This window comes from Drosophila willistoni, assembly GCF_018902025.1.
Source record: "Drosophila willistoni isolate 14030-0811.24 chromosome 2L unlocalized genomic scaffold, UCI_dwil_1.1 Seg196, whole genome shotgun sequence".
Classification (NCBI taxonomy): Eukaryota; Metazoa; Arthropoda; class Insecta; order Diptera; family Drosophilidae; genus Drosophila; species Drosophila willistoni.
In genome coordinates, this window is record NW_025814048.1 from 700,867 (window position 1) to 726,647 (window position 25,781).

Sequence of the window (25,781 nt, forward strand, 5' to 3'; positions counted from 1 at the left end):
GTAACTTTATTGGAATGTAACTCAAAAAGTTTTGTTTATTGTTTATCCAGAAGTTAGTTAACTAACCGATGCTAGATGATTATACACTGGAATTGTACCTATAGCAAATTCTGAATAAACATAGGAATTATTGGAAGATTGAGAAAGTTTAATATCGCAAATATTTTAACAGTGAAGGATCTAAGAGAGCTAAAATTAAAGTAATTTCCCTTGTTATTATTATTTTATTGAATTGTTAGAAATCAAACCCTATAAACCCTATAAACAAACCCGTCTTGTGCTCTTAATACATATATTAGATTTATTTTGCTTTCGGGTTTCAAATAAATAAGCAAAATATTAAATGAAATATGATTTCCAGATATAAGATATAATACAATTTTAATTAACATTTGTTATTAGAATTTTCATCTCAAATCGAAATTAATTTAATTTGCTTTTGAAAGCCATTTGAAATCTTTATAGGCCAGGGTGCTGTTTTTCTTTTAACACCAAAATTCCAAATGACTGAAAAGTTTCCGAAATCGTAAATGCATTTCGAATAGTTAAACGCGAATACAACTATCAGAGAAACTCCCTCTTACTTCGTCGTCCGATTTCCAACTGGGGGTGACTTGGCTTGTGGCTGCTTTGGCTTCAGTCAGAATACAGGTTTCACCATCGACTTCAGTTTCCGTTGTGACTCCGTGCCGAATGGACGCGTGTGTGTGCCGAGGCTGAGGAATATTTACACTGAAAACGTCTCTAACCCGCCCTCCCTCACTTGGGCCAACAAATACAACAGCAACTAATACAAAAACCAACCACTTCTTTGCCTCTGCTCATAATTTACTGCTTCTGTCGCTTGGTTGGTACCGGTTTTGCTCGTTGTGTGTGAATGTGAATAAAACAAAAAAATACAACAAAAATAATTGCACGTTTCGTGGAGTTCGGGAGTTCAAAGCAAAGCAAAAGTGCGTAAATGGAAATTCAGTGGGAAAAGTGTTTGAAAATTTTATAATAAGTCTACCAAAAGTCTGCACAAAAAAATAATAAAATTGAACGTGCATGTGAAATATATTAAATATTTACAAAATGCATTTATGCATTTTGGTTGCAATTGTTGATATTGGCAACTAAAGCGGATTACGGACGCGCTGAAATACAACAACAACAACAACAAAGTAATAATAACAAAAGGAGAGAAGGAAAACAAACAACAAGAAAAAGCTTGTAAGTTTTAACCAAAGAGAGACAGAGCAAGAGAGCGAGAAAAAGGATATGTGTGTGTGTGCGCGATTGTGGGCGCCATGTTGTTGCATTCTAATAGGGATTGTTGCCTGACACTGACACATGACACATGATGCTAGTCAAAAATTTCTCTATGGCATTTTGATGGCGGAATTTAGACGTCTATAGGGAAAGAGGTGGCAGTTGACGGTGCATGGAGGGAGGTGTGCAGAGCATAGGGATTCATTTTTGGTGTTGCTCTTTCACGCTTTTCCCATAGCTGGCCAATTAACAAAAGCCGCCAAAATGATCAATTTTGGGTATTGAATTTGCATTGAAACTGAAGAGAATTAAGCAGATGAACGTGAATAAGAAGGATTTGGTATTCAAACTAAATTGAATAAACGGAATAGACTTTAATTGATGAATTCTTAGACTTTCTTTAAAATGTACTGTACTGCCTTTTGGCGCCATTTTGAACTGAGGAAAGCCATATAAAGTTCTAATTAAATTAAGACTCAAAAAACGATTTAGGAACAAGAAACAAGAAACAACAACTGATTGGACAATTCACACTTTAAGCTAAAGTTAAAGTCAAAGTTAAAGTTCATTCAGACAAATAGAAAAAGCAAACAGACATAACAACAAACAAAACATAAAACTGAATACCAAATGAGACAACAAAAGCAGAAGGAAACGCAATAAAAGTCACATTAAAATGCCAGAGAGAGAGAGAGAGAGATAGATAGAGGGGAAGAAAAGAGAAAGAGATACAGCATAGAAACAAAGCCACGAAAATTCAACAAATACAAACATAACACAAACTGAGAAAAATAAACAATTGTATCTAAAAATTTTGCATTTGCTTTGTCGTTGTTTTTTTTCTTTTTTTGGTTTCTTGTATTTTGTTTAGTTAATCTTGTAAATGCATTAATCATTTAATAAATTTTATCAGTTGGCAAATTTCATGAAAATATTATCATGTTTGGCAAGAAAATGGAACATTTTATGTATATTTCTTTTCCTAGTTGGAATGTGTTGGAGCTAGAGTGAAGCGGGAGAGGGGGATACCCAGGGATAGGGAGTTGGGGCGCTGCTGCAGTGGAAATGTTGTAAGACGGGTTTTTTTTTCCTCTTCCTTCTTTTAGCTGCTTCTTATGCTTTTTCCCACTGGCTACTGGTTCGCTCTTTCTCACTCTGTCCCTCTTCTTCTTTCGTTCCCTGTTGGCCACAACAAGTTGTGCTACCAAAAATGAGTTTGTTAGCGGCCCCGGCACATTGCGGTTCCAGCTCTGCTCAGTTTTGGTTTGGTGTTCAGTTTTGGTTCTCTTCTGAGGTTTCGCAGCTGTCTTCTTCAGTCCAGAGCAATCAGCCACCACCACCAGAACAAGCAAGCAAGCAACCAACCTGCCACTTGGCTGCTTCTTGTTGTTGTTGGGTCCCAATCCTGTGAAATGCAACGCATCTTCTTCGTCTTTGTCGTTGTCGTTGTCGTCATTGCAAATTTTGTGGCAGTGGCAACTTGGCAACCTGTCGACAAAGCGAGCCGGTTTTAGTTTATAGACAAGTTGAAAATGCTTGATGGAACTGGCTTGCTTGCGGATTGGTTTTGCACCATACAACATCTTTTAATCAGTTTTTTGAGGGCCTAAAGAAAAAACTTGAGTCAAATGATGTTACTTTTTAGTACTAACCTCCCTCAATGCGAAACAAAAGTAATGCCGGCCGGTTTGGCTCAAAACGAAATGAAACTTGTTTTCTCTGATTAATTAACATTTAAATGGTGTCTTGGTCAAAAAAGAAGAATGTGTCTTTGTCTCGTGCCAATTTGTTTGGTGATTTATGCTCTTTAGTCCATCGTCAAACTATCAGCACAGTCTTTTGTTGAATTTCATTACATAAATTCCAAAGAATATAATATTTATCTAAGCCTTTACCCATTCTTTGCCCTTTCCTCATCTCTGGCAGCTGTCACCTGTTTGTCTCGTATAAACTCATATATATGAATTGAATATACACGAGTTATTTTGGGCAGAGGTAAGTTTTCGGCTTATTCATATTCATAGTTATGTCTGAACGCATTAATTTACATACGAGTAGGTACTTTTACACTTGAAGCGAGGCTAGTGCTCGTAAAGAGGAAAAAGTTTGTATCTATGAGATACTCTTTTTCTCTTTTTGCTTTTGGTGTAGGCAGTCGCCTTCTACCATATGAATGTATATATGTATATTCATTTTGTGTTTGTGTAAAACTAAATCAAAACTGGTTTCATACCAAAAAAAAAAAAAACAAATTGTTATGTTAGAATTTCAAGCTTAATTGATGCATAGACGATATATAAATACGATATACGTAGATTTGTGTGTGGATAGTTTGTAGGTTTTTTTTTTTGGTTGTTTTGTTTACTGGACAGCAGCGGCAACCCACAGATACAGATTCAGTCTCAGCAGGATTGGTTATGTCATGCAGTGTCTGTGTTTCCCTCTAATGATTGATGATAGATGGAAATGTGCGTAGAAGAAGTTGAAGATTTGTAACTTGGAATTAGTTAAACATCTAAGTTTTTATTGCCAATAGAGTTCTCAACATTAGGCAAACATTAAAGCGAAAAATGCTAAGAAGTTTAAGAATATCATGTGGTTTTTTTTCGTGAGAGTTTCTCTAATTGGTTGAAAAAGGTTTCAATTTTCCCTTGAACTGCATTGACAGCTTAAATATTTAATTAATAATTAAAAGAGATAAAAAAAACATGCCTAATTGGTTCATTAGAGTAAATGAAATAAATGCAATCTGGCCATCCAAAAACTTTAGCCTAGGCATAGATTCCTGTTGAACTAGAAACCAATTGAGCCATGGCTAACTATTGGCCTGTGGTAAAGCTCAGGATGGCTCTAAAATGTATATACATGGTTCAATGAACAATTTGATTGAATTCCATGAAACATTTCTATGGTAAAGTTAGTGAGAACTTAGCAAAAAAAAAAAAAAAAAACACCGAAAAGAAATTAAGGCTTAAATAATTTAGCCATAAAATCTGCATTCTACACAATTGAGTATTTAAGGGCAGCCAAAAAAGGTTTTCCATCAATTTATTTTACACATGTTTCATGTCCAGTTTTGAAGAGATTCCATTTGGATTCATTTAGAATTTCCCATTGAACATATCCATCATCATTTCCCCTCACTCATTAGTGTTAATTGAATTAGGCAAAGGCAAAGTTTATGGCACTTTGGCTAATGAGTCAAAACGAGCAACTGGAGCAACTTGAGTCTGAATACCAAAAACCCCAAAACGTAAACCCAATTCATTTGCATTCTAATGCACATTGGAAATTTTCGTTTCAATTGCATTAATTACGGAGCGGGCGAATCGAATCGTGAAATGGACCAATGGCCATCAAAACAGAATTCGAATTTTGCATATGATGGAATATCATTAGATAGGAAGTACTTAGGTATGCAATTCCTCTGTTTTTAGATTGTAGAATAATACATAGATAGATTTCGATAATTTTATAATTATCATTTAACACTCACAAAAATTGGAATGGGGAAATTGAGTCGAAGCAAACTTGCATCAATTATGCTTCATTAGACGACTAAATTCATTGCTTCAATTAAGCGTTGACCAACCACTGCCTTTAAATGAAAGTTTCTTAATCTACACTCCTTCTCTCCACTTCTTAGTCTCTCCCTCTCTTTTCTCTTGCACTCTGTCTCTGTCTCTCGTAGTATGTCTATGCAATAACTTAATCAAATTGCCAGTCAAGTGCGTTAAGTCCATAACAAAATCAGTCAAAGTTCTTTTCTAGATGATGTCAAGTTTGTTGCTTATCAACATTGGCCCAGCATGAGTGCACTGCAGAAGGAGGAGGAGGAGATGGATGAGGAGTGGAGTTTGAGTCAAAGTGGTTGGGGTGAAAGAAATATTTGTCCGTTTCCACCCCTTTTTCGCATTGTCAGTTGCTTTTAATTTATCACAATTTGCATGTCAGTCACGCTTGTTTCTATATAAATTGCATGCAATTTGTTAGACTGAGTCTTGACTATGATATCTCTGCCTCCTCCATCCTCCTTTACTACAGCTGCTTTAACAGTTGACCCAATTCTTTTTTTACTTTACTCAAATTATGCGGGGCCAGTGTCATTAGTTAGCCCTTTTGTATCTCGACTAACCGAAAATGTATGCTATACTTTTTTTTTCTAATCTTTGATGTGCCATATTGTCCTGTTCTTGCTGTCACTCTCAGAGAGAGAAAGAGAGATAGAGAGACAGAGAAAGATGTCAGAGAGAGGGAGAAGAGTTCTTGCCATTATCATAATGATTTTGTTTTTTTTTTCTTACTTGCCTTTCATTCAAGACTATCAAATGAATTCCACATCAAAGTGTGACAAGGCGAATGTGATAGCTGCGTATGTGAGTCAGTATGGGTGTACAATAGGTGTGCAGATGAATAAACTGATAGTGGCTGCCGTTTACATACATTTGCCATTAAAACAGCTCCTGGTAAAGGCATCCAGTTTCAGTTTCCCTTTTTTCTTTTGTTCTCCTCGTTGTCCTTGTTCTTTTTTTTTTTTTTTTTTTTGTCCACAGTAAGAAGGATGAGCCATGTCGTTATCACATCACAGACAGTGAAAGAATTAATTTTTTGTTTCCTGAGCTGACCTGTTGTTTGACACCTTTTACTTATAGCCAGGAACGTTGAGAGTCTTGGAGGATGAATTTAATCTATGAAAAAAATATAACTTAAGGTCCTTGTTGACCTCTTAATTAAATGCCACACCATGTTCTAAAAGTTTTAATTAGAAATCAGTTATCAACTTTAGCTAAAATTTGCCTATATTTCTCTTCTGTATGTATCTATGTTAAAACTTTGTTCGATTTTCTAATGAATTTAGGAATAAAGTAATCCGACGTCAGGATACATTTTCTGAAATCAGCGGAGAGCAAGACCCAAAAGACAGAAGTAAATAGTGTTCATGTAACTCACCATACTTTACCACTTTATCCTGCTCAATATTGGAAATTTGCGGAGCGTCTCCGTTTGTAATTGCTTATCACGCAATTTCTATTTGATGCATATTGCAATTTATTTATATTAAAGAAATTCCTGACATATATTTCAGCTTTGTATGTATATAAAATAATATAGACAAATTTAAATAAACTACTCTGTGTTCTGCTCTCGTAAGTGACGTGCTAGAAAGTGGAATTAAATTTAAATGACATTGTCAGACGCCAAATTGCGTGAGTGAACGAACAACTAACCAAGAGGGGAAAGAGCGTATATTGTGCCGAAGAAGGAGACTGGATGCTGATGCTGATGTAGCAGTCGTCCCCCTCCCCCCCCAAAAAAAAAAAAACAAACGGCAAGTCGCGAAAAGCAATGGAGAAGCAACAAGAGAGAATCAGTTGCCATGACGACAATGCGTCGGAAAGGGAAGGGAGAGGGGTTTCAAGCTGGGGCAAGGATAGCTAAGCATAAATAAGTTGTTTAAGCCCGTCAGCGAACGTGCTTCGCCCACCAGCCAGTGTTGCCACAGTTCTATATCGCTTTCTCTTGAAAATGCGTATATGTATGTATGCGTGAGTGTTTCGGTCTGTGTGTGGGTGTGTTATCCTATCAATACGGAAGTGGAAGTTTGCACCACATTTTCAATTTGAGCAAATTGAATTTGCCTTGTGCCGGCATCAACAGCATCTCCCATCAGAGTTGCCACCCATCAAGCGATTAGCTTGGCGCTTAACTCGTTGTTCAGATAAAACTTCCGACTCTGCTATGCAATTCAATTTTACTTCAGCCTCATCCATTATCTTTGCCTCACACACTCACGCATTTTATTGTCCTTCCTTCCCTCTCTATTTCTGTGTATGAGCAACGGATATGAAAGGCCTTCTTTAGATGGGTTAAATAGCATTACAATTTGATAGGCTAAGCACAAATTAAGGTCCATAACAAGTAGACAGAATAGAGATAATTCAAACTGAGGTTAATTAATTCTTATTTATTTGTCCTTTCTACTTCGCCTGCGGAAAAAACTGCAAGCCAACGCACTTTTGCTTCAACCAGAAACTCTTGCGGGGTGCTCTTAGGATAAGTGTTGTATCCTGTCATTTGCTTATTTCTGGTCCTTACCAAGCAGAGTGTCAATTATATTTCCTTTTGCAAATGTCCTTAGTTCACAATTATGCTTTCCTTTTTTGCAGCACAAATAATTTCCTTCTTTTGCTTTCATTTTACAGTTGAAATAAAAAGGACACAGCAAAATTCCGAGTTCATTGCAGTCACTTGCAATGAAACGAACCTCAAAAAAGCGGACATAAAAAGAGGCTCCCATTCTCCGAAAGTCTTAAACAAGTGGCGCCACATGGGCTAGACACATGGTCAGAGACGAAGATAGAGACAGAGACAGAGACAGAGACACACATATAAATGTGAAATAGAAGGAGGGTCACAGTATAAATGACATAGGCAACTCTGATTGTTAGACAAACCCATTTACATGGCACAACTCGTCCTGTGGTCAATTTTAATCAGGCTCTTTTAACCGCAAGACATTGCTAGCAAATATATTTATTAAAGTCGAAAGCTTTTGTTGAGATAGTGGATGACATAAAATGGACTTGAGACATGAAAATCTTAGCCTGTATGGGTTGACTATAAAAATAGATGTGCTTTAATTTATAAGTGTGTTCTAAAATTGAGTTGATTTCGATAAGTAATATATTTACAGAACATTTATTGAAATTAGAAGAATTTATTTATTAACAATTAGCTCATAGGAACGCTTAATGATTGAAATATATAGTGATAGTTGGGAAGAAACTAAATAAGGACATTCGTCGGAACCAGACTCAAGTCAGTTAAGTGAATTTGTAAGTTGGCAACAAAAGTTTTAGAATGCATAAGCAACTCCTAGCCTCGAAATTAAAATACCATTTTAAGTTGTTTTTTTTTTTTTTTTTGCTCCAGTATGTCTATGAAAAAATCTAAACAAAAATAATTGGTAATGTCTTCAAGGAGTAAAAAATCTAGACATTTTTTGGCTTCTTTATATAGAGTATAGTCCTTAAATCTATTTTGGGGGTTATTTATTCAAAAGTTGTCATCGTATTGAGGCTTTAGAAATAAATGACATTCAAAATATCATCGTATTGAGACACAGAAATTGTCTTTGAAATTAAGTGTCTTCCATAATTAGCTTTTTTAATATAGTTTTGTATACTTACTTTGTATTAGTTTCCAAAATTGTTAAAATTACATTAGATATACTCAACAAAATTGTCTACTCATTGAAGGCAGTCTAAATGCATTTTCCATTTCACATAATCACACAAGGTGTTGGTGGTTGATGGTGGTGGCAAGGCACAGGTCCTAACAATGTTTTCTTCTACCGGTTTTTGTGTGATTTGGTGGTTGATTTTGATTGCACTTTCCTTGTGCAGCTCGTGGCACGGCTCGCACCGGCACGGCACGGGGACTGCTGCCACCCCCAAGGGTTGATTTTTCCTTTTGCCTTGATGCGGCTGACTCACGTGCTGCCTTGCCGCCAGCCGGCGAAACTCTCTTTGCTCCTCTCTCTCTGCCTGTCTCTGTGTGTGTGTGTTTCTCTCTGTTCATTATATTAAACAAGTTTGCACCATAAATGCCGCTGCCAGAAGGCAACAGACGGACATTGGGACAGGCGGAGGAGACAGACAGAAGGCAAAGGCGCATAACACACACAAGGGTTGTTTGCGCCATAATAAACTCACAAGCATAAACAGAAAATTTGAGTAAAATGCGCCAGCAGCAGTCAACCAGCCAGCCAGCCAGCCAAGGCATTGGGAAAAACGAAGGACTAGAATGACTCATGCAGGTGTGTTTAAGCATGCATTTGTCGGGGGTTCCTAGGGGGATGAGTGCAGTGGATGATGTGGGCGCGGTTCTTTCGGTAGGCAGAGTTGGGAATTTGTTTTCTTTTTGCAGATTTTTCTCTTCTCTGTGCTGTTCATTCATGTATGTGTTGTTGTTTCTGGCGTAATTTGTCAAGTTTCCTCCTTTTGCACATTGACAGAATCATCATCATCATCGTCATTCACTTCTCTCTCTCTCTCTCTCTCCCTCTCACATTTCTCTGCTCATTGCCTTTAATGGTTAAACATTTGTCTAGACCAGCCAGCTTCTGCTTTGCGCTGCTCTTCTCTGACATGAGTTAGTAAACAAAAAACACTTGTAGCCCATTATCAACAGTCTTTATCTCTCTTTCTCTCACTGTCTCTCTCTGTCTCTTTCTCTCCCACTGGCCATAGGGACAGTAGATGAGAAAAACACAAAGTTGGTAGGCTTTTGTACAGACATTTTGGCATGTTAGAAAAGTAAGGAATTTAATCCAAAATGAATATTTTCTAATAATTGCAAGCCTTTGACTAAATTCATCAATTGTAGCTATAACTGCAAGGATAATTGCTTTGTTACTTGTTATGTATGTATTTATGTTTACTCAACGAAAAATGTCTGCTTATTTCAGTTGACCAAATATTTGCATATCATAAGCAAAGAGGCAAGACAGCGACACTCCTAGATGGCATTGTCCTTTCTCTTACAGATTGAGCATGATGAGGAGAATGTGGCGTGGGGGCAGTTAACATAACAGCTGGCGGCTGATTGCATTTCCATTGTTGTTGTCGGTTGTCTCTTGTCTCTTGGTGTAGCCATGAAAAACTAGCGAAACAACCCTGTATGGCGGTTCGTCCTTTTTATGGTTTGTATTTCTATTTGGTGGTGGTTGATCGCTGAAGGGGAGGATATACAATGTTGTTGTCCTTCCAGCAACAACACAAGCAGCAAAAAAATCGATAATTTCGGCAATTCTATGTTTTCTACTTTTCGGCAAATGCCGGTTCATGGTTGTTGCTAAAGGAAATTTCGTATATGCATAGGGAAGTTTCTGTTTTTATCGTTTGAGTACAGAAAGGCTTTTGCCTGCCACAGAGAGTCGCATTAAATTCAATTCTAAAATAGGCGAAGGGCCCCCCTCCTACTTTGGTGATGGATAAGAGTTAAGCGCGGGTGAGTGAGAGGTGGTAGAACGCCTCGATGAACTGCATCAAAGGTTTGCCTGGCAAAGGGATAGGCCACAAACAAATGTTTGACGTTAGTCCTAGGTCTCGTTTTTTATGAGTTTTTGAAATTTATTTGTGCGTTGTGGGGAATTGGGACGGATATTTTACTGTTTTGTTTGAAGTCCTTTGCGTGTTTTAAGGTTTTCTCTACTCCGTTTCCGTTTTATTTATATTTGCTGCTTGTTTATGCAAAGCTTATAAATCTAATGATTCATTTGCCACCACCCCATCCCCCCATGAGCCGGAAACTATACCAATAAATAAAAATGAACTGTGACATTCCCAAGCTCTGACACAGGGGGAGGTTGAGAAAGAAAGTTCTTTCATTGCGTGTTTTCACTTTTATCTTGCTGGCGCTAATGAAAAAATAATCAGCAAGTCATTTCTTATGGATTTTGATTGTGTGCTAAAATGTGCTTGACATTAAAATGAGGGGAGAAAGGGACAGAAAGGGATGATTCACCATTAGTCTCTGTGGGGTATTTTCTCTATCTGTCTATCTGTCTCACTATCTGTCTGTCTGTCCTTGCCTTGTTCGCTTGTCCATCATTTGTCAAGTGACAAAAGGCTAATCCAATTCAAATGATTAAAATTTTACAAGCAAGCAAACGAACATTTAATTAAGGAAAATCGATTAAAAGGTTTTTTAGTTAATAATTTAAGCAGAATATGCACTCTGAAACTTTTCTTAATCATTGTCATATCCGTAATCCCTCTCCTAGGAAAAATTTCCGTTTTTCTTTTAGGTGATTTTTGTAGGCAAACATGATTTCTCATCTATTCGGTGGCTCAGGTGGTTTGTTAACTAAGAATTATCCTACTACTAGATTAATATTTTAAGAAAAAATGGTAAATTGTTCATTTTTGTAAACGTAAGTACTTCGGCCAACAAAAGTAAAAGGTATACCCTTCTATGTGTTAACTTTTCGTTCTAAGTGTTAGAAATCGGTTTTTATTTTATTACTGAATAATATTTGTAAACAATAAATTTTATGGGGTTCTTTTGTTTTGAATTGACTTTAAATTGAAGAACAAGTTAGAGAATTACTTATGTTTAAAACTTTTTTTGTTCTTTGTTGCGCACTTTTCCTCAACTCCCCTCCAGACGCCCCTTTGGCCCAATCTTGTTGGTTGTTCTTTTTTTCAATCCCAGACATGTATGGAGAATTTATGGTATTGAAACACGCAAAAGTTCAGTTGGAGTCAAATCGAGTAGAGAACTTGAAAGTGGTGAACACACACCACACACACACACACACACACACGTGTCACCCAAACACATGGCACACACACAGAGGCACAAGTCAGTGCGCCATTTTGCAAAAAGCTTTGCCTTCTTTGGGGGTTTATAATGCTGCCACCCCTTAGTGGGTATCCTTAAACCCCAACTTTAACTTCAAACTGTAAGCGAGTGCGAGTATGTGTGAGTGTTTGTGTGTGCGAGTGTGTGTATGTGTGTATGACTGACTGAAGCTAATGCATATGGCCTGGAGGGGTGATTAACCTTTTGATTTTCTCTTTTAGTCCAAGTCACTGGAAAAGTTCCCTTTGCTTTTCCCCTCATTTCGTGTTATCGCTAGTTGCCATTTTGATTTAGCATATGGTCAAGACTTTTTGAACTCTAAACTTAAGTCACATTGGATTTTCTCTGATTGTTCATACTATACATAGTTGCTGATGTTGTTGGTGCTGTGGTCATGGCAATAGACAGACAATAATCAGCATTGATTGAATACTCATTTAAGTGGCTTTAGCTTAAGGCGATTATTTGCCATTTTATTTTCCATTACATGATCGATTGTGGCCAATTTGCAGAAAAATATACATACATAGATAAATATTGAAGCAATTTTGCTAGAAAATAGTAAAACTTGTGGTTATTTTTGCTCATGTATCGAGTCTTTAGAAGAACTTTTCTCATAATATTGCTGTTCTTTTATTTATGAAAAATTTATGCAACTCATTGGTTTCTTTTTCCCTTATTGTAGTAAAAAAAAAAAATTGCATTTTAATTAATTTATAATCAGAAATTGCTTGATTCCCTAGTGAAGCGACTATTCAAGGGAAAACGATAATAGAGAGATAAAGTGAGGGAGAGAAAAAAGAAGATGAGTACTCACTTGAATAGAAATAAAAGCAATTATTAAAGAATGCTTTTGTTGTTAAAAAGGACTATTGAAAATTTCGCTTTCTCTCTCTCTCTCTCTCTCTGTCTAACCCGCTGCCTACACTTTCTCTAGGGCTAAAAGACTGTGCCAGATGTTTTCGAAAAATCAACAAAACCATTGAAAAATTAACAATTGAATACATTTTGGATGAAAGATACGAATGAATATGTTAAATTACTTTACCATGGCATCTAGAAATAGGGCAAATGGCGGAATGGGAGCGGAAGTTTTTCTCTATCACAGCAATTAATGTAATTCGTCTTCTCTTTTCTTCCTTCTTCCTTCCGTTCTAATGGCATAGGAATTACGCATACGTAAATTGCGATCCGACTAAAGGGAAGGAGAGGGAGATGAGGGAGAAAGGTGATTTTCACGCACCATTTAATTTTGGTAAATATGCCAATAAAAAAAATTGTGCTTCTGTTGCCTAAACGAAATGAATATTTGCAGAGCCTAGAGCAAAATGTGGGAGATGAAGGACCTTTTTATTTTTTTTTTTTTTGTTGGTCGGTGTCCTTTTTCCACACTAAGCACACACAGCAGACCCAATAAATGTCCTTTTTCGACAATATTTCGTTTAATTAAAGCAAAAAATTTTGTAGAGAGAGAGAAAGAGAGAGCCATCACCTGATGGCTCTTAGTGTGATATCCTGCCAGGACATTTGTGTGTGTGTGGTTTTGCGTTGGCACATAGAAGTCAATTTTAATGTGAATTTCATGTAACGCATACCAAATAAACTTTAATATGCTTTCGGCAAATATTGCAGCAGGATATATAGACCGACAAAAAATAAGAAAGATTGAAACTGATGAGAAAGCAACTGCAGTCCTTTTTTGGGGGAGGTAAACTTTTCGTTTTAAACCTAACCAGAACTATGTAGAATTTTATTTGTTGTTGCTGATTGGGAACGCAATTTAGTTTAGGCCACACTTCCCTTGCTCTCTCTCTGCGTGTGTTTGTGTGTGTGTGGGCGAAAAGCCAAAGTAAATTATTAACGCCTGGCAGGTAAAGCTACCGCATTTTAACACACCCGACAGTTACCTCACCTCTTCCTTTATCCCTTCGCCTTCTTTTCTAAAACTAAAGGCACAGACGACAAACATTTTTGCCAGCTTAAGCGACATAATTAACTGCCAGATTTTTCTGCTGAGGCTGAGAAATTTTATATATATCGGTATATATGTATGTACACGTATATATGATACATATATAAATGTTTGTATTTTCCTTCTCATAGCTAAACCAATTTGCCAGGACTTAAATTTTAAGTATTATTTATGGCGAGCGGCCTACTTTCGCATCTGGTGTAAGATGCGAACGGCGTAGGCTTAAGGAGGATGAGAAGTCGGAGAAGGTCGATGAAAATCCCTTAAATGTATGCACATTTGCATGTCAGTTAAATTATTAAAAGCGAAACAAACATCATGGCTTAAGCAATATATAAAATATTGAAAATTATTCGTTGGTCTGTGATTTTACTCAATTTGTTATCAGTTTACAAGGGGAAACGCCTTATAACTTATCGTACTTTATAAAGATATTGAACAAAATCTTTGAGTTTTTCCCTTGTTATATATTTATTTTATATATTTAAAAATGCGAATTCTTGGGCTTGTTTTTGGGGCAAAGTTCCCCCATGTCTGCTACGAAAAAATCTTCTCTCTAGGAATATCGGATTTGGGTTTGATTGGATCATGATGATTCTAAAACATCTTTACTAAATAGATGTTGGTAATCGTAAAAATTTGGGTATTGTTTCGTAAAAGCTCTTGATTACAAGTAATTTTTTTTTTATTTGTCTTTTGTAGGTTTTTTTAGAACCAGAATTGATACAGTTCGTTAATTTTAGTTACAGATTCAAAATTGTCGAACTAAGTCTGTATCATCATCCTATTACTATAACAATAGTTACTCAAAGTGATTATGCTATCGATTAAATTTAACTGTTGCATCTGACACTATACAAGGAAAGGGAATTTCTAAGTCGAATCTCACAATCAAAATTCGTGTATGCCCCTTTTTTAGATTTCCATTGTTTCTCGCCACAAATTCCAATCAAGCGTGTAAAAAATCAATGTGCCCCAAATCATGGTCACAATTTAAGGCATGTGGTATAAATAAATACTTCAATATGATATTTGATTTTGGTGAAGTCCCTTCAAGTGTCGGGCCTAAATAAACATAAGTAATTGCTTTGCATCCCAACCAAATGCTCTCCAACTATTAACTCTTATGTGGTCCACTCCTTTTAAACTTTGTTTTTTATTACAACTTTGTTCTTGGCAAATTTTTGTGTTTTTTGTTTTGCAGAGCATCGTTTAGAAAAAATGTTAGCCATAGCCGTGGCTGTTCGTCACGTTTTGCCTTATAAATGCAAACATTTAACAGTCCGTGGACCAAGGGTTAGGGCCAGCTGGCAGTGGATTTTGCTTTGCTATTTAGCTAGTCGACTGGCGTTTTCATAGTTTCATTTTCATTTTCATTGCTGCAAAGTGAAAGCAATTTACACGCCTTTTTGGGGGGAGAAGGGAAAACAAAATAAAAACGAAGCGCGGATGTGAATGCGAATGCCGACTGGGGCAGTGAGTTTCGAGGATGAGACTTTCCTGAGAACGAAGGAGAAGGAGAAGGAGAATGACCATGATGATGATGATGATGATGATGATGAAATAGAACAAAGCTGCACCAGGAGATAGGCCAGTCCGTTGAATTTTGTAGTTGTAGTCGGTCAAGTGGGAAAGCTTTCACGCCTTTATTGCAAAGAGGGGGAAAGAGGAAACGAGAAGAGGTAATGGTCAAGTTTTGTTGTCTGTTTAGATGTTCTGCTGTTAAGTTGTAGCTATTTGTTCTCTGACCCCTCCTTTAAGTGTTGCCTACTTATGCGCGCTGAACAGAAAGAAAGTGCAGAAAAATTTGTAGCAAATTTTTTGTGGAAAAGAATAAAAATTGCGAAAATGCATTTCAGCATTTTGTTCCCTGTTGACCAATTGTGTTATACAGAAAAACTCAATCAAGCTGAAAAAATAAAATCATAAAAGAGAGAACATAGCATTGCAATTTTGTCAAAACATTGATACGCATGCATAAATTGGATGAATAGCAACAGGAAGGGAAGGAGGAGGAAGGGTAACTGAACCATGATTTCAGCCATATGTGAATTATTCAGTCAATAAATAAAGAGAACAATCAATATTTGATATGAAGAAAAGCAAATAAGTTGTGAAAAATGTTTGGATTTATCAATTATTTGTGTGGAATGTAAACCAAAAATTAAGCCGCAATACAAAGTGAATTTTTCTTAGCCGATTTCATATTTATTACTTTTTCAAAGGTAAAAACCTTATACTACGGGTATAAAGCTTGTTTACATGTTTGTCAATAGTTTATTCCCTCTTCCTTTCAAACTTAGATATTGAAATACTTTACCAATTGTTGGCAAAGCAATAAAAAAACTTGCAAGTTTTCAACATTTTATCAATATTGCAAAAAAATTTACTTTTATTAAAATGGAAAGCAAAGAGAGTGAGACAAAATACGGGACAGAGAGGGGTGAAGAGTGGCTTACGGAGGTGGCTTCCATATTGTATCAACACTTTGCAATTAATGGGCGAAAATTTAATTTATGTCACGTCGCAGAAATTTCACATTAAACTGAACCGACAAAATGTTTGTCATTCTCATGCTATACAGAACCTATTAAAAATTATTTGAAAAGTGTTTGATGAAACGAACGTGATGTTCCTTTTAAACGCCAGGATCAAGGGACAGTCACGTGGCCAGCGGAAAAACAGAAGAAGAAACTTAAGAATTAAATTAAGTTAAGAGAATTTAATCGTTTGGTTTGGGTTTGGGTTTGGGTTGATTGTCTGATTTTTGATGGTTAGTTCCCTGGATTGGTAATGCACTTAATTCCGTTGACATTTGCATTCCACATTTGCATTAAACTTAATTCAACCCGGAGGTGGGCTAAGTAAATAAAATATACCCATATATACATATATATATATTTAATGATTAAAATACAACCGCAGTTTTTCCAAGACTCTTTAGTCAGTAAATATTGTTGGGGCATTAAATTGAAATTGTAAATTTTCACATTCCGCACACAGACACAAACACACACACTTTGCTGGGTTACAATTTCGCCTCAGCAATTTATAAATACAAATATGTAAACCTTTGGAAAATGTTATACAACAGAACGAACTGGGATACTCTTTGCGCTTTAATACATGTTTCACCATTTATTTGGTAGCTGTGGCTCTTTAAGCATTTCAACACAGATCAAATCAACATATCCACTATATACATATATACATTATACACTTTGGTATTTTTGTTAGACCGTTTCACTCTATGGATACAAAGGGTATATGCAAAAAAAGAAGAAAAAAATTTTGAGCAAGCAGGTTGAAATTGTATTTCATGGAAAATTTAATTTCCCACACTCACACACACACTCACTCGCAAACACATACACACTCACAAATTCAATGGATCGTCCGGGTTCTGCATGTGTAATAAATGGCCGAAAGGGTGGAACAAGGGTTGACGGCTTCGGGTTGGAGAGTTTTTTGATGATGATGGGTTGGGTGGGGGGTCAACATCGCATAGCAAAAACGAGATTATTCTATGGGAAATCAATTCAATTTTTGGGGACCAACCTACTGCTTGAATAAGAAACACAGAGACGATAATGAGAAGTTAGAAATCGGCAAATGCTATGTAGGCAAAACTTAATAAGGACAATTTGCTTAAAGTACAGTAAACGTATTTAATCTATTGGATAAAATAGTTTTGGGCATTTTATTTGATTGTTTACTTATTAAAATTGCACTTAAATATAGTAGGTAAATTTTCTTATTAATTGTCTGAGATTTAACCTTGACTAAAATGTTTGTAATGGTTGGCTGCGGCTGCGGCGAATGCTGCTGCATTTCTTACCCCAACATCTTCTTATACACTGCAAGACCCCCTTGGAAAATTTTCTTATTACTTTCCGCTTCAAGACATTTTCCCACACTTGGGTTTAATTTAATTTTTTCCTTTTTTGTTTCTTGAGTTTTTTTTCCGCTTTTAGTTTTAGTTTTCAGTTTTAGTTTTAGTTTTGGCGGCGAGTAAAAGTTTCGCAGCCCAACAAGAACAAGAACCCAAAAGAAACAACTGAACTGAAATATTCTCATAGTTGTATGTGTGTGTGTGTGTGGGTGGGCGTGGTTGCTTAATTAGTGCTTGATATATTTATGCAAAATACAATGATGAACTCTACTCCACAATGGCTAAAGTAAACTGAACTGAACCAAATATATTTTATTCGAAAGTATACACACTAAATAAGCTAAGTAGACGAACGACTACAACGCTTAATCAGAATGATTAACACATTAATTTCTGGCATTCTCATTTCTTCCTTGAGGCCATTATTTTTCATCCGTTTACGTTTACAATTTATAATAAAAACTTTAATTCGTATATAATATTTAACATGAATTCATTTTTTTAATTTTTTGCCTTCTTCTCCTTTGCAGTTGCTTTTACGCACATTAACTTGAGGAAATGTAAGTACATTAAATTAAATAATTATATGTCAATTTCTGTTTAGTTTCACACGCTGTAAGGTTTTCTGAATTAATTTCAAACTGAAACGAAAAAAATGAAATAAATAGTTGTAGGGAACAAAATAAAAAGAGTCGAACAGCAAACTTGAACTCACAGTTAATGCGATCGAAAGCAAAATAAGAGACGAAAATTATAGACTGTCTATGTCTGACTTCATAGACGATCTGCACGATTGTTGCTGCCGTTCTTCGGTGCGTTCTTCATCTAGCTTATGGCATTTAACACGCAAGGGGCTGGGTCTACATCTGCTAACGAGCGAGTTAATGTGAATGTGGTGAAGGGGCGAGAAGAGTCGAGAGGTGTGGTGTGTGTGGTGGAGCCTTAAATTGTTGCAGAGTGTCTTAATGTTTCCATTCCATTTTTTTACCTCGACCATAATGTTTGTTTCTTGGCTGGGTCACTGAACTGACCATAGACACATTCGAAAAAAAAAAAACAGAAACCAAACACAGTTAATCGTTAATAGCAACGGCAGCAGCAGCATACACGTTTTTCCAGCTTGGCTCAGTTATAAGCAGCCGTTTTCCAGCTCAAGCAAATATTTGGTTGGAAAAAGGCATTTGGCTCATATGGCAACGGATCGGTCGATGAATCAAGCTTAGTTCAATAACTTTGTTGGCTCAAAGTCAAAACGCTTATGACTTATTTAATAATTTATATGCATCAGTCAATCTATATGTGTTTAATTATAGTTTTAAATTTATATTGCATTGGCATATTAGAAGGCCTACTGAAGAAAATCAGTGGTCAGAAATTCCTCTGCCACTTTATCTAAGACCAAAAACCAAAATTAGGTAAAATTCCTTAAATGCCTTTAAATTGTTGTTTTAATTTGCTTTGCGGCTAAAACTAACTAAAAGTTAAACCGAATTGCCAAACCAAACTGCAAAAAACCCTCTTCTCTTCTCATTTGGTTTATGTGGCCAGTTGCAACTTTATTTCGTTTTTCTTTTTATGGTTTTTGTATCAAATTGACTGTTGAGTGAAGTGGAGCCCAGGCAAGTGGTGGAAGAGTCTGTACAAAAAATTGCGGAAAATGTGAAAAATTTCTGTATATATGCAAATGCTTATGCATAAGGACCATTATCATCATTAAGTGCAGTAAAATGCTTATAAACAAAATTAACAGTTTAAAGAAATTTAATGTTAAACTTTATGAAGAGCTATCATAAGAAAACGAAAAAGTTCACGAAGCCTATCAATTTTTCCAGCTCGTGTTCAATCTTACAAAAAAGATCGTTTTTAAGGCCAATATCTGTCATTATAAAATATGTAATTACAATGGTGGAGAAGAATTGTAAAAGGTCAACGCTAAAACTAGTTTAAAACTATAACTAAATAAAACGATAAAAGATGAGCAGAGTTTGTGATGTTTGTTTATGTTAGGGATCAAACATTATTAAAACTTTTGGAATTGTTTCAAAAGTGCCTTTTTGTATTGAAAAGTATTCATTTGCAACAAAATCTACACGAAATAAATTTTTGAGGGTGTGAACGTCACGAATTATTTATCCAAGAAATTTGATCCGATCAACAGATAGAAGAAATTAAAATAACTTTGGTATACAACTTTGTTATACCTAGCAATTTTCTGAAATAGGAGACTAAAAAAACTAGATCATTTAACATAAGCAAGTATTATCTGATATATAAAATACGTAGAAGATGGGAAGATTAACCATTTTTTTATGTCGCCAATGTAAGGCGAAATACTTTTAGAGATCACTGCCTGTTATTTAGAAAAATGATGGATTCTATACCGTCTCCCTATTACCCACAATTGATGGGTATTGAAATGTTCAATTGACCAGTTGCTGATGCAGTTGCTGTTGGTCTCCCGTTCACTGGTCGCCTTTGAATGGCCTTCGAGTGCTGTAAACTGCCAAACTGGCAACAAAATTATAAATTGGGCGCAGTTCACAAGGGAGGCATTTTTCTTTGCGTTTAGCTTTTCGCCGCTGTTGAGTGGCCCTGACAAATAGTGAGAGAAAGAGAGAGAGAGACAGAGAGAGAAAAAAGGCAACTAACTTCGCTGTTAGAACCAGAGAGTAATAGTAGAAGAAACGAGGGAAAACTGTGGCAATCAATTGAAATGGAATATTGAATGCAGCTGGGAGAGCAATCAACATTTGCCACAAGGAAGCAAACGAGAGGTGGCAGCAGCAGCAGCAGCTAGCAACTAGTTTATCCGGTTGACACAGTTTGTTGGCCAAGTGGGAGCGGGCTCAAAAGCGAATGGTCAAAAACAAAAAGAAGCAAAAGAGCAAAAAAGAAAAGTAGTTTATGGTATAATGCAAAAATGAGAAGCGAAAAGATAGTGTGATGACTGAAAGAGAGTGCAAAAAGAAGAAAGAAAAAAAATTGAAGAAAGTCAAAGCAAAGAATGCAAATTTTTCTTCAACACTCGCGCATGATGAGAAGCCAAATGATGGCAAAAGATAATGATAAGTGCAAGTGGAGGCCGGATTCGGAGTCGGAGGCCATGGCGGAAGAGTTGAAGCCATGACCTGTGACATTTACCACTTTTGCTGCCAAATGACAAGTTGCTACTTTGTCTCAAGCTTTTCTTTCATTCCTCATTAGCATGGCTCTTGGCCGATTTTTCGTTTCTGCCTTGTCATGGCAAGCACTTTTTCTTAGCCTAATTATGTTCACTCATTTTCCACCTTCCACTCTCAATTACAATTACTAATTGCTGTGACTTGTGTCTTATGACTATACAAAAAAAAAGGAAAAGAAATTTCATCAGTTAGAGAATTGTTTAACTAGTTGGGTCCTTTTTGCTTGGCTTGACCTAATTTTTACAGCCGTGTCGGAAATTTGGTCTAATGCACTTCCAATTTTTCACTTACGGGTTACCCGCAATCCTAATTGCTTGACATAAAAGTGCTTGAGACAGTTTGGGTTAATAAATTTACCTGTTTTCCCTTAGTTAAACCAGTCGGAAAATATTGTAAAATTAAGATAGAAATAAGATTTTTATGTAATTGAAATGTAAATTTGACTAATAGGAAAAATGAAATGAAAATCGAGTTTTCCTGCCACTTACATGCAAAGTCAGTCAAATAATTATATGTAACTTGACTTTTTCTTTCGTTCCCCTCATCTGGTAGCTGTCAATAGAAATTCCTATATGCTTTCTCCTTATCCTCGTGCAAATTTTTCCTGCAGCCCTTTGACAGCTAACGCGACCAGCAACAACTCTTGAGCAATTGCCGAGTTGGGGCTTCTGTTTGGAGCCTTTTTGTTGCCTGCGGGTTTGTCTGAAGTGGATCCTTTCATACATGAATATACGTATATATGTGTATATATTAAATAAAATTTAAGGGTAGACTGTGGAGTTTACAAAGAGCGGCAGTAGTAATGGATAACTGCATAAATCTCTCCTCGTTGGGTGAATTTTCAAGTTCTTTTTACATGTTATGCCAATCTCTGTTGTTGTTGTTGTTGCAGGGCCCTTAAAATCTTCTGTTGGGCTTATGCATTAATTAAATGAAAATTGTAAATTTTATTTGTTAACCATAATTACTAAAGTTCCTTTTTGTTGTGTGTGTATGAGATGAATAAAGAGGATGAATGTGAGTTCATATGATTGAAATGAATACAGATAGATGTTCTGTAACTTAATAATTTATTTATATGAATTTATGTATAGCCTTTAATCAGTGAGTCCAGATAAATATATTTCTCATAGATTTCACATAAATGCCAATTGCAATGGGTCAGACAATTTGAACTCAGGCCTTTAATTTTCGACCAGATGTTTGTTCTGGTATTTCGTTTAGACAAATATTTGCGAAAGGAGTGGAAGGAGTATAGAAGAGAGGGAGTTATACCCGCATCTTCTACTGTTGGAACTTCTAACCAAACAAAATCTCTAAATCGAACATCATCATATTTTGCTTTCAATTTCCCCCAACTGTTTGCTTATGCAAAAGAAGGGTTAGTGTGGGATATGAAGGGGGGAACGTTATGAGCAAAAGAGAAAGACATGCTTTGAAAGAAAAAAGAGGGAAGCTGAATATTTTCCATATTCATGGCCAATGCAGTTCAGTTCCGTTACATTCAGTTCAGTTCGTTTTCTAGTTTGCCTCTTGCATAGCAAAGGCGAAATTCGCATACAAATTGTTTATTTCCCCAGCAACACACACACGTGGCAGGGGTAGAAGAGTGTATGGAGGAACTGCATCTGCATAAGCTTCAGTGAGCATCCTTCTCCTTGCCCAGACTCCCTTATTGTATATTTGCTCTGCCGATGGAACCAAGCCAAGCCAACCAAAACCAAGTGTGGAGCAAGCAGCTCGCGCCAAATTGAGACAATATTTGCACACGTTACGTATACGCCCCGTTGCATGGCAATGCCAACTCACTCAAACCTCCACTCCCCCTCCGCCACCCCGCAACGACCAGAAACCTCCATCTATAAACGAGTATTTTCATGTTATTGGCTTAGTAAGCGGTGGACTGAGAAGAAAGCAGTGGTTGAGCAGGAGGGGCCGCTTCCTTTTGGTCGAACCACTGTAATAAAACCACGTAACAAAATGATTGCATTTGCTAACAAATTCGTGAAAATTTTTGACATTTTGCAAAAGAAGAGTGAAAAAGATCAGTACAAAACGGAGAAAAGAAGGAGGGATGAGTGTGAAATGCGATTCAGTTTTTCCTTTTTTCGCAATCAACGCATACGTGTATATCCTTGCACAGTGAATCCTGTTAGGTGATAGACAGAAATGTCAGGTTCATACATTTTCGAAATATTCGCAATCTCTTTTAGTATGAAATTCCAAAGTGTAACATTTTGTGTGAAAAATTGTTTTCAATTGAATATTTTATTTGTGGTATACACTGTAAACCGCTTTTTCCTGTTCCTGTGTGTGTGTGTGTGTGTGCGCCATCTGTGTATGTATATTTGCTGATGACTCATTTGCTGCAACAGCGCGTAAAGGTTTAATGAGTTTTTGGCCACTCAAATCCCCTCCCCCACCCAGCCCCCCTTTTCAAAGATATTTGGGCACTATGAATCGCACTTTTACACGCATCGATTGAAGGCATATTCCTCTATATACAGGTCCTTGGCAAAAAAGGCGGGGACATATGGTAGATGGGGGGTTTAATTGCTTGGTCTGGTTGTCGGAGCAAGGATCATTGGAAAGCATTGAAAGTCATATTGACATTTCAATGAGTCTCATTTACATTAATGGTAACGCGCTCAATTCCAAAGAGGAAGAGAAAGATAGATAGGGAAAGAGTGAGAGAGCTAGACTAAGAGTGAGCTAGAGGAGAAAAAGAAGAATGGAGGAGAGGAGTCAGTTGAGTGAAAATTGTGGCTGCTTTATGGAATGGCTTGCTTCCCTTGTCCTGCGTATGCCTTCTCTTCCTTGCTGCTGTTGTTGTTACCGCTGTTTGTCAGCATCATTATTCGCGCCATTATTTTCTCGGCAAGTTATCTCGCAGCGTGACTTAAAAGTTAAGCGTATTCATTATGTCCTTTGTGGCTGTGGCTGTGGCAAGGCAACACCTTGGAGTCGCAGCCAGTGTCCTTGCCTGTTAAGCATGCCTGTTCGCCTGTTGCCTGCTATTGTTTTATTTACTTTTGCAATTTGTTTCGCTCTCAACGTCGACAAACCCGACACTGAGGAACAATAAAAATCCATTTCATTTCGTTATCCTTTAACTGCTGAGCCTCTCTGCACTTAATGCTGATTAAAAAGCTGTCTGCGTGAAAATGATTGCTGCCACACGCAGTCACGAGTTATCGCTGGCCTATCTCCTATCCTCATAACTAACTCAACTTTGTCTCTCTAAGCCTCTACGTCTGTCGGTCTGTCTCTATTCCTCCTAGCCGCCTCACTTGACAAACTTTCAACAAACTGTCAATGCTGATTAACAGTTAAAAGTAACAACTTTTGCTGCTTCCCATATATAAGAGCAGGATTCTAGTACTTACTTTTTGAAGTTAACTTTATATAGCATATGTGAAAAGAGACAGGAAGAGAGAGAAACGCCAAGTGGCAGCCACTCGCATTAATAATGCCTGAAAGGGTTTTTCCCAACATACGACGAGATAGACCAACTGGGGTAGAGGAAGGTAGGCGGATACAAACCTACAATGTTGTGATGAAGCACACTCATCCTCATCCTTGGCTATCTTTAGTTTACAATTAGAGCAATTCATTTGTCAACTATATGCACAAGAGGTTTCTGCTTAATCCACTCTACCAACTTATGTCAGTGGCGTAGAATATTTCAGAGTAATCTGATCATATATGTACTTGATTGTTCATTGTCAAGACTTGAGTTTCTAGTTGACTTTTGACATTGGCTGCCAAGTGATTTACCTAAACAAAGACAAAGAAGAGATCTATTTATAATGATTTGTCATCTGTAGTCTGACGTTTAATTTACATCCCCTTTGGGGCAAATTACTGGACACACACTCTAGACTGAAATTGTGTTCTGTCAATATGCAGTTCGTATATGACAACTGTTGCTTTTGTTTAGTTTTATCTGGCAATTAGTTTGCTACTCGATGCTAATTAGACAGTTCGTCAGTGTTCAGTTCAATTTTCACTTTACTCTCTCTTTTGTCTTTTTGTTTTACTTGCAGCACAATGTGTTTTCTAATCAGATGCTTCAACGACAATTGCTGTAATGCTACTAAAAGGTAAGATAAATGGGATTAAGTGTAGCAGTTCGCAAATGGCAAGACAAAAGCAAAAGTCATTACATATTGATATTGGAAGGGACGAGAGAGAGAGAGAGAGATAAGAAGATAGGATGGCAAGTGCCATTGTTTTCCCAGACAATACATGAAACACAACTGACCCAATTTCTCTATACAAGAGCCATGAGTCTTAAAATGCATTTAGCGCCTCTAATGTAGCTGCTGCTGGCTGTCTGTATGTGTTTGCTATAGTCATTAGTTAAGCTGATAGCTGATATCCAAGCTAAGGGATAAAACTTTCCATTTTCTATTTTTCCTCTATTTATGCCTTCTATCATTCAAGTCAATCTGCACATATATGCATGAAATTCTTCAGTTAATTGAACAACATTTTGCTTGATCCAGCCAGTCCATGAACATTTTCTATTAGCCTTTTCCAATTTACTTAAAATCACTTCGCTACGCCCTGATAAATGGAGCTGGCAATAATTCATAGCCAATGGAGAGCCTTCAGAGAGAGAGACAGTCTGAAGGAGACCAGAATGGAGCAACGACTGCATAAATTTGCCATAAAACTAAGTTTGAATTGTGAATTAAATCGCATTAACATAATCAAGTTCTAACCCAGTAACTATAAAAATATATTCAAGAGAATTTACTGATAGGAAAAAAACCAAATGGGCAAGAAAAAAAAAACAGCAAATACGGAAACGGAAACAGAGAGAGAGAGTTGGTCGTAGCTCCTTTAAGCAACTTATCATGAGATGTGCTGATGTCCTTTCGCTAGACAGTTGCTAAAAGCAGTGGCACAGCTTTTGTCTTTCTGATTAAGGACTGCCATATGCTGTCTACCCTCACTTCTCCCCTGCCCTCCTGCCACCATAGTTACTCCGTTTGTTGTTGTTTTTGAGCCGCAGCAGCGTACAAAACTTAATTGCAAACAAAGCGACAATGACAGTACCACAAAAGGCAGCCCCAGAGAGAGAAAGAGAGACAGTAAAGAGTAGAAGAAA

General features: G+C 36.8%; 1 long non-coding RNA gene across 1 annotated transcript; it reads left to right on the forward strand.

Annotated features, from left to right (window-relative positions):
* Nucleotides 1–1,192: 1,192 nt before the first annotated feature.
* LOC124460001 lies at nucleotides 1,193–24,763 on the forward strand. Its single transcript, XR_006953956.1, has 3 exons — nucleotides 1,193–1,212; nucleotides 18,014–18,043; nucleotides 24,712–24,763. It is a non-coding gene; the product is annotated as an uncharacterized LOC124460001 (long non-coding RNA).
* Nucleotides 24,764–25,781: the final 1,018 nt, after the last annotated feature.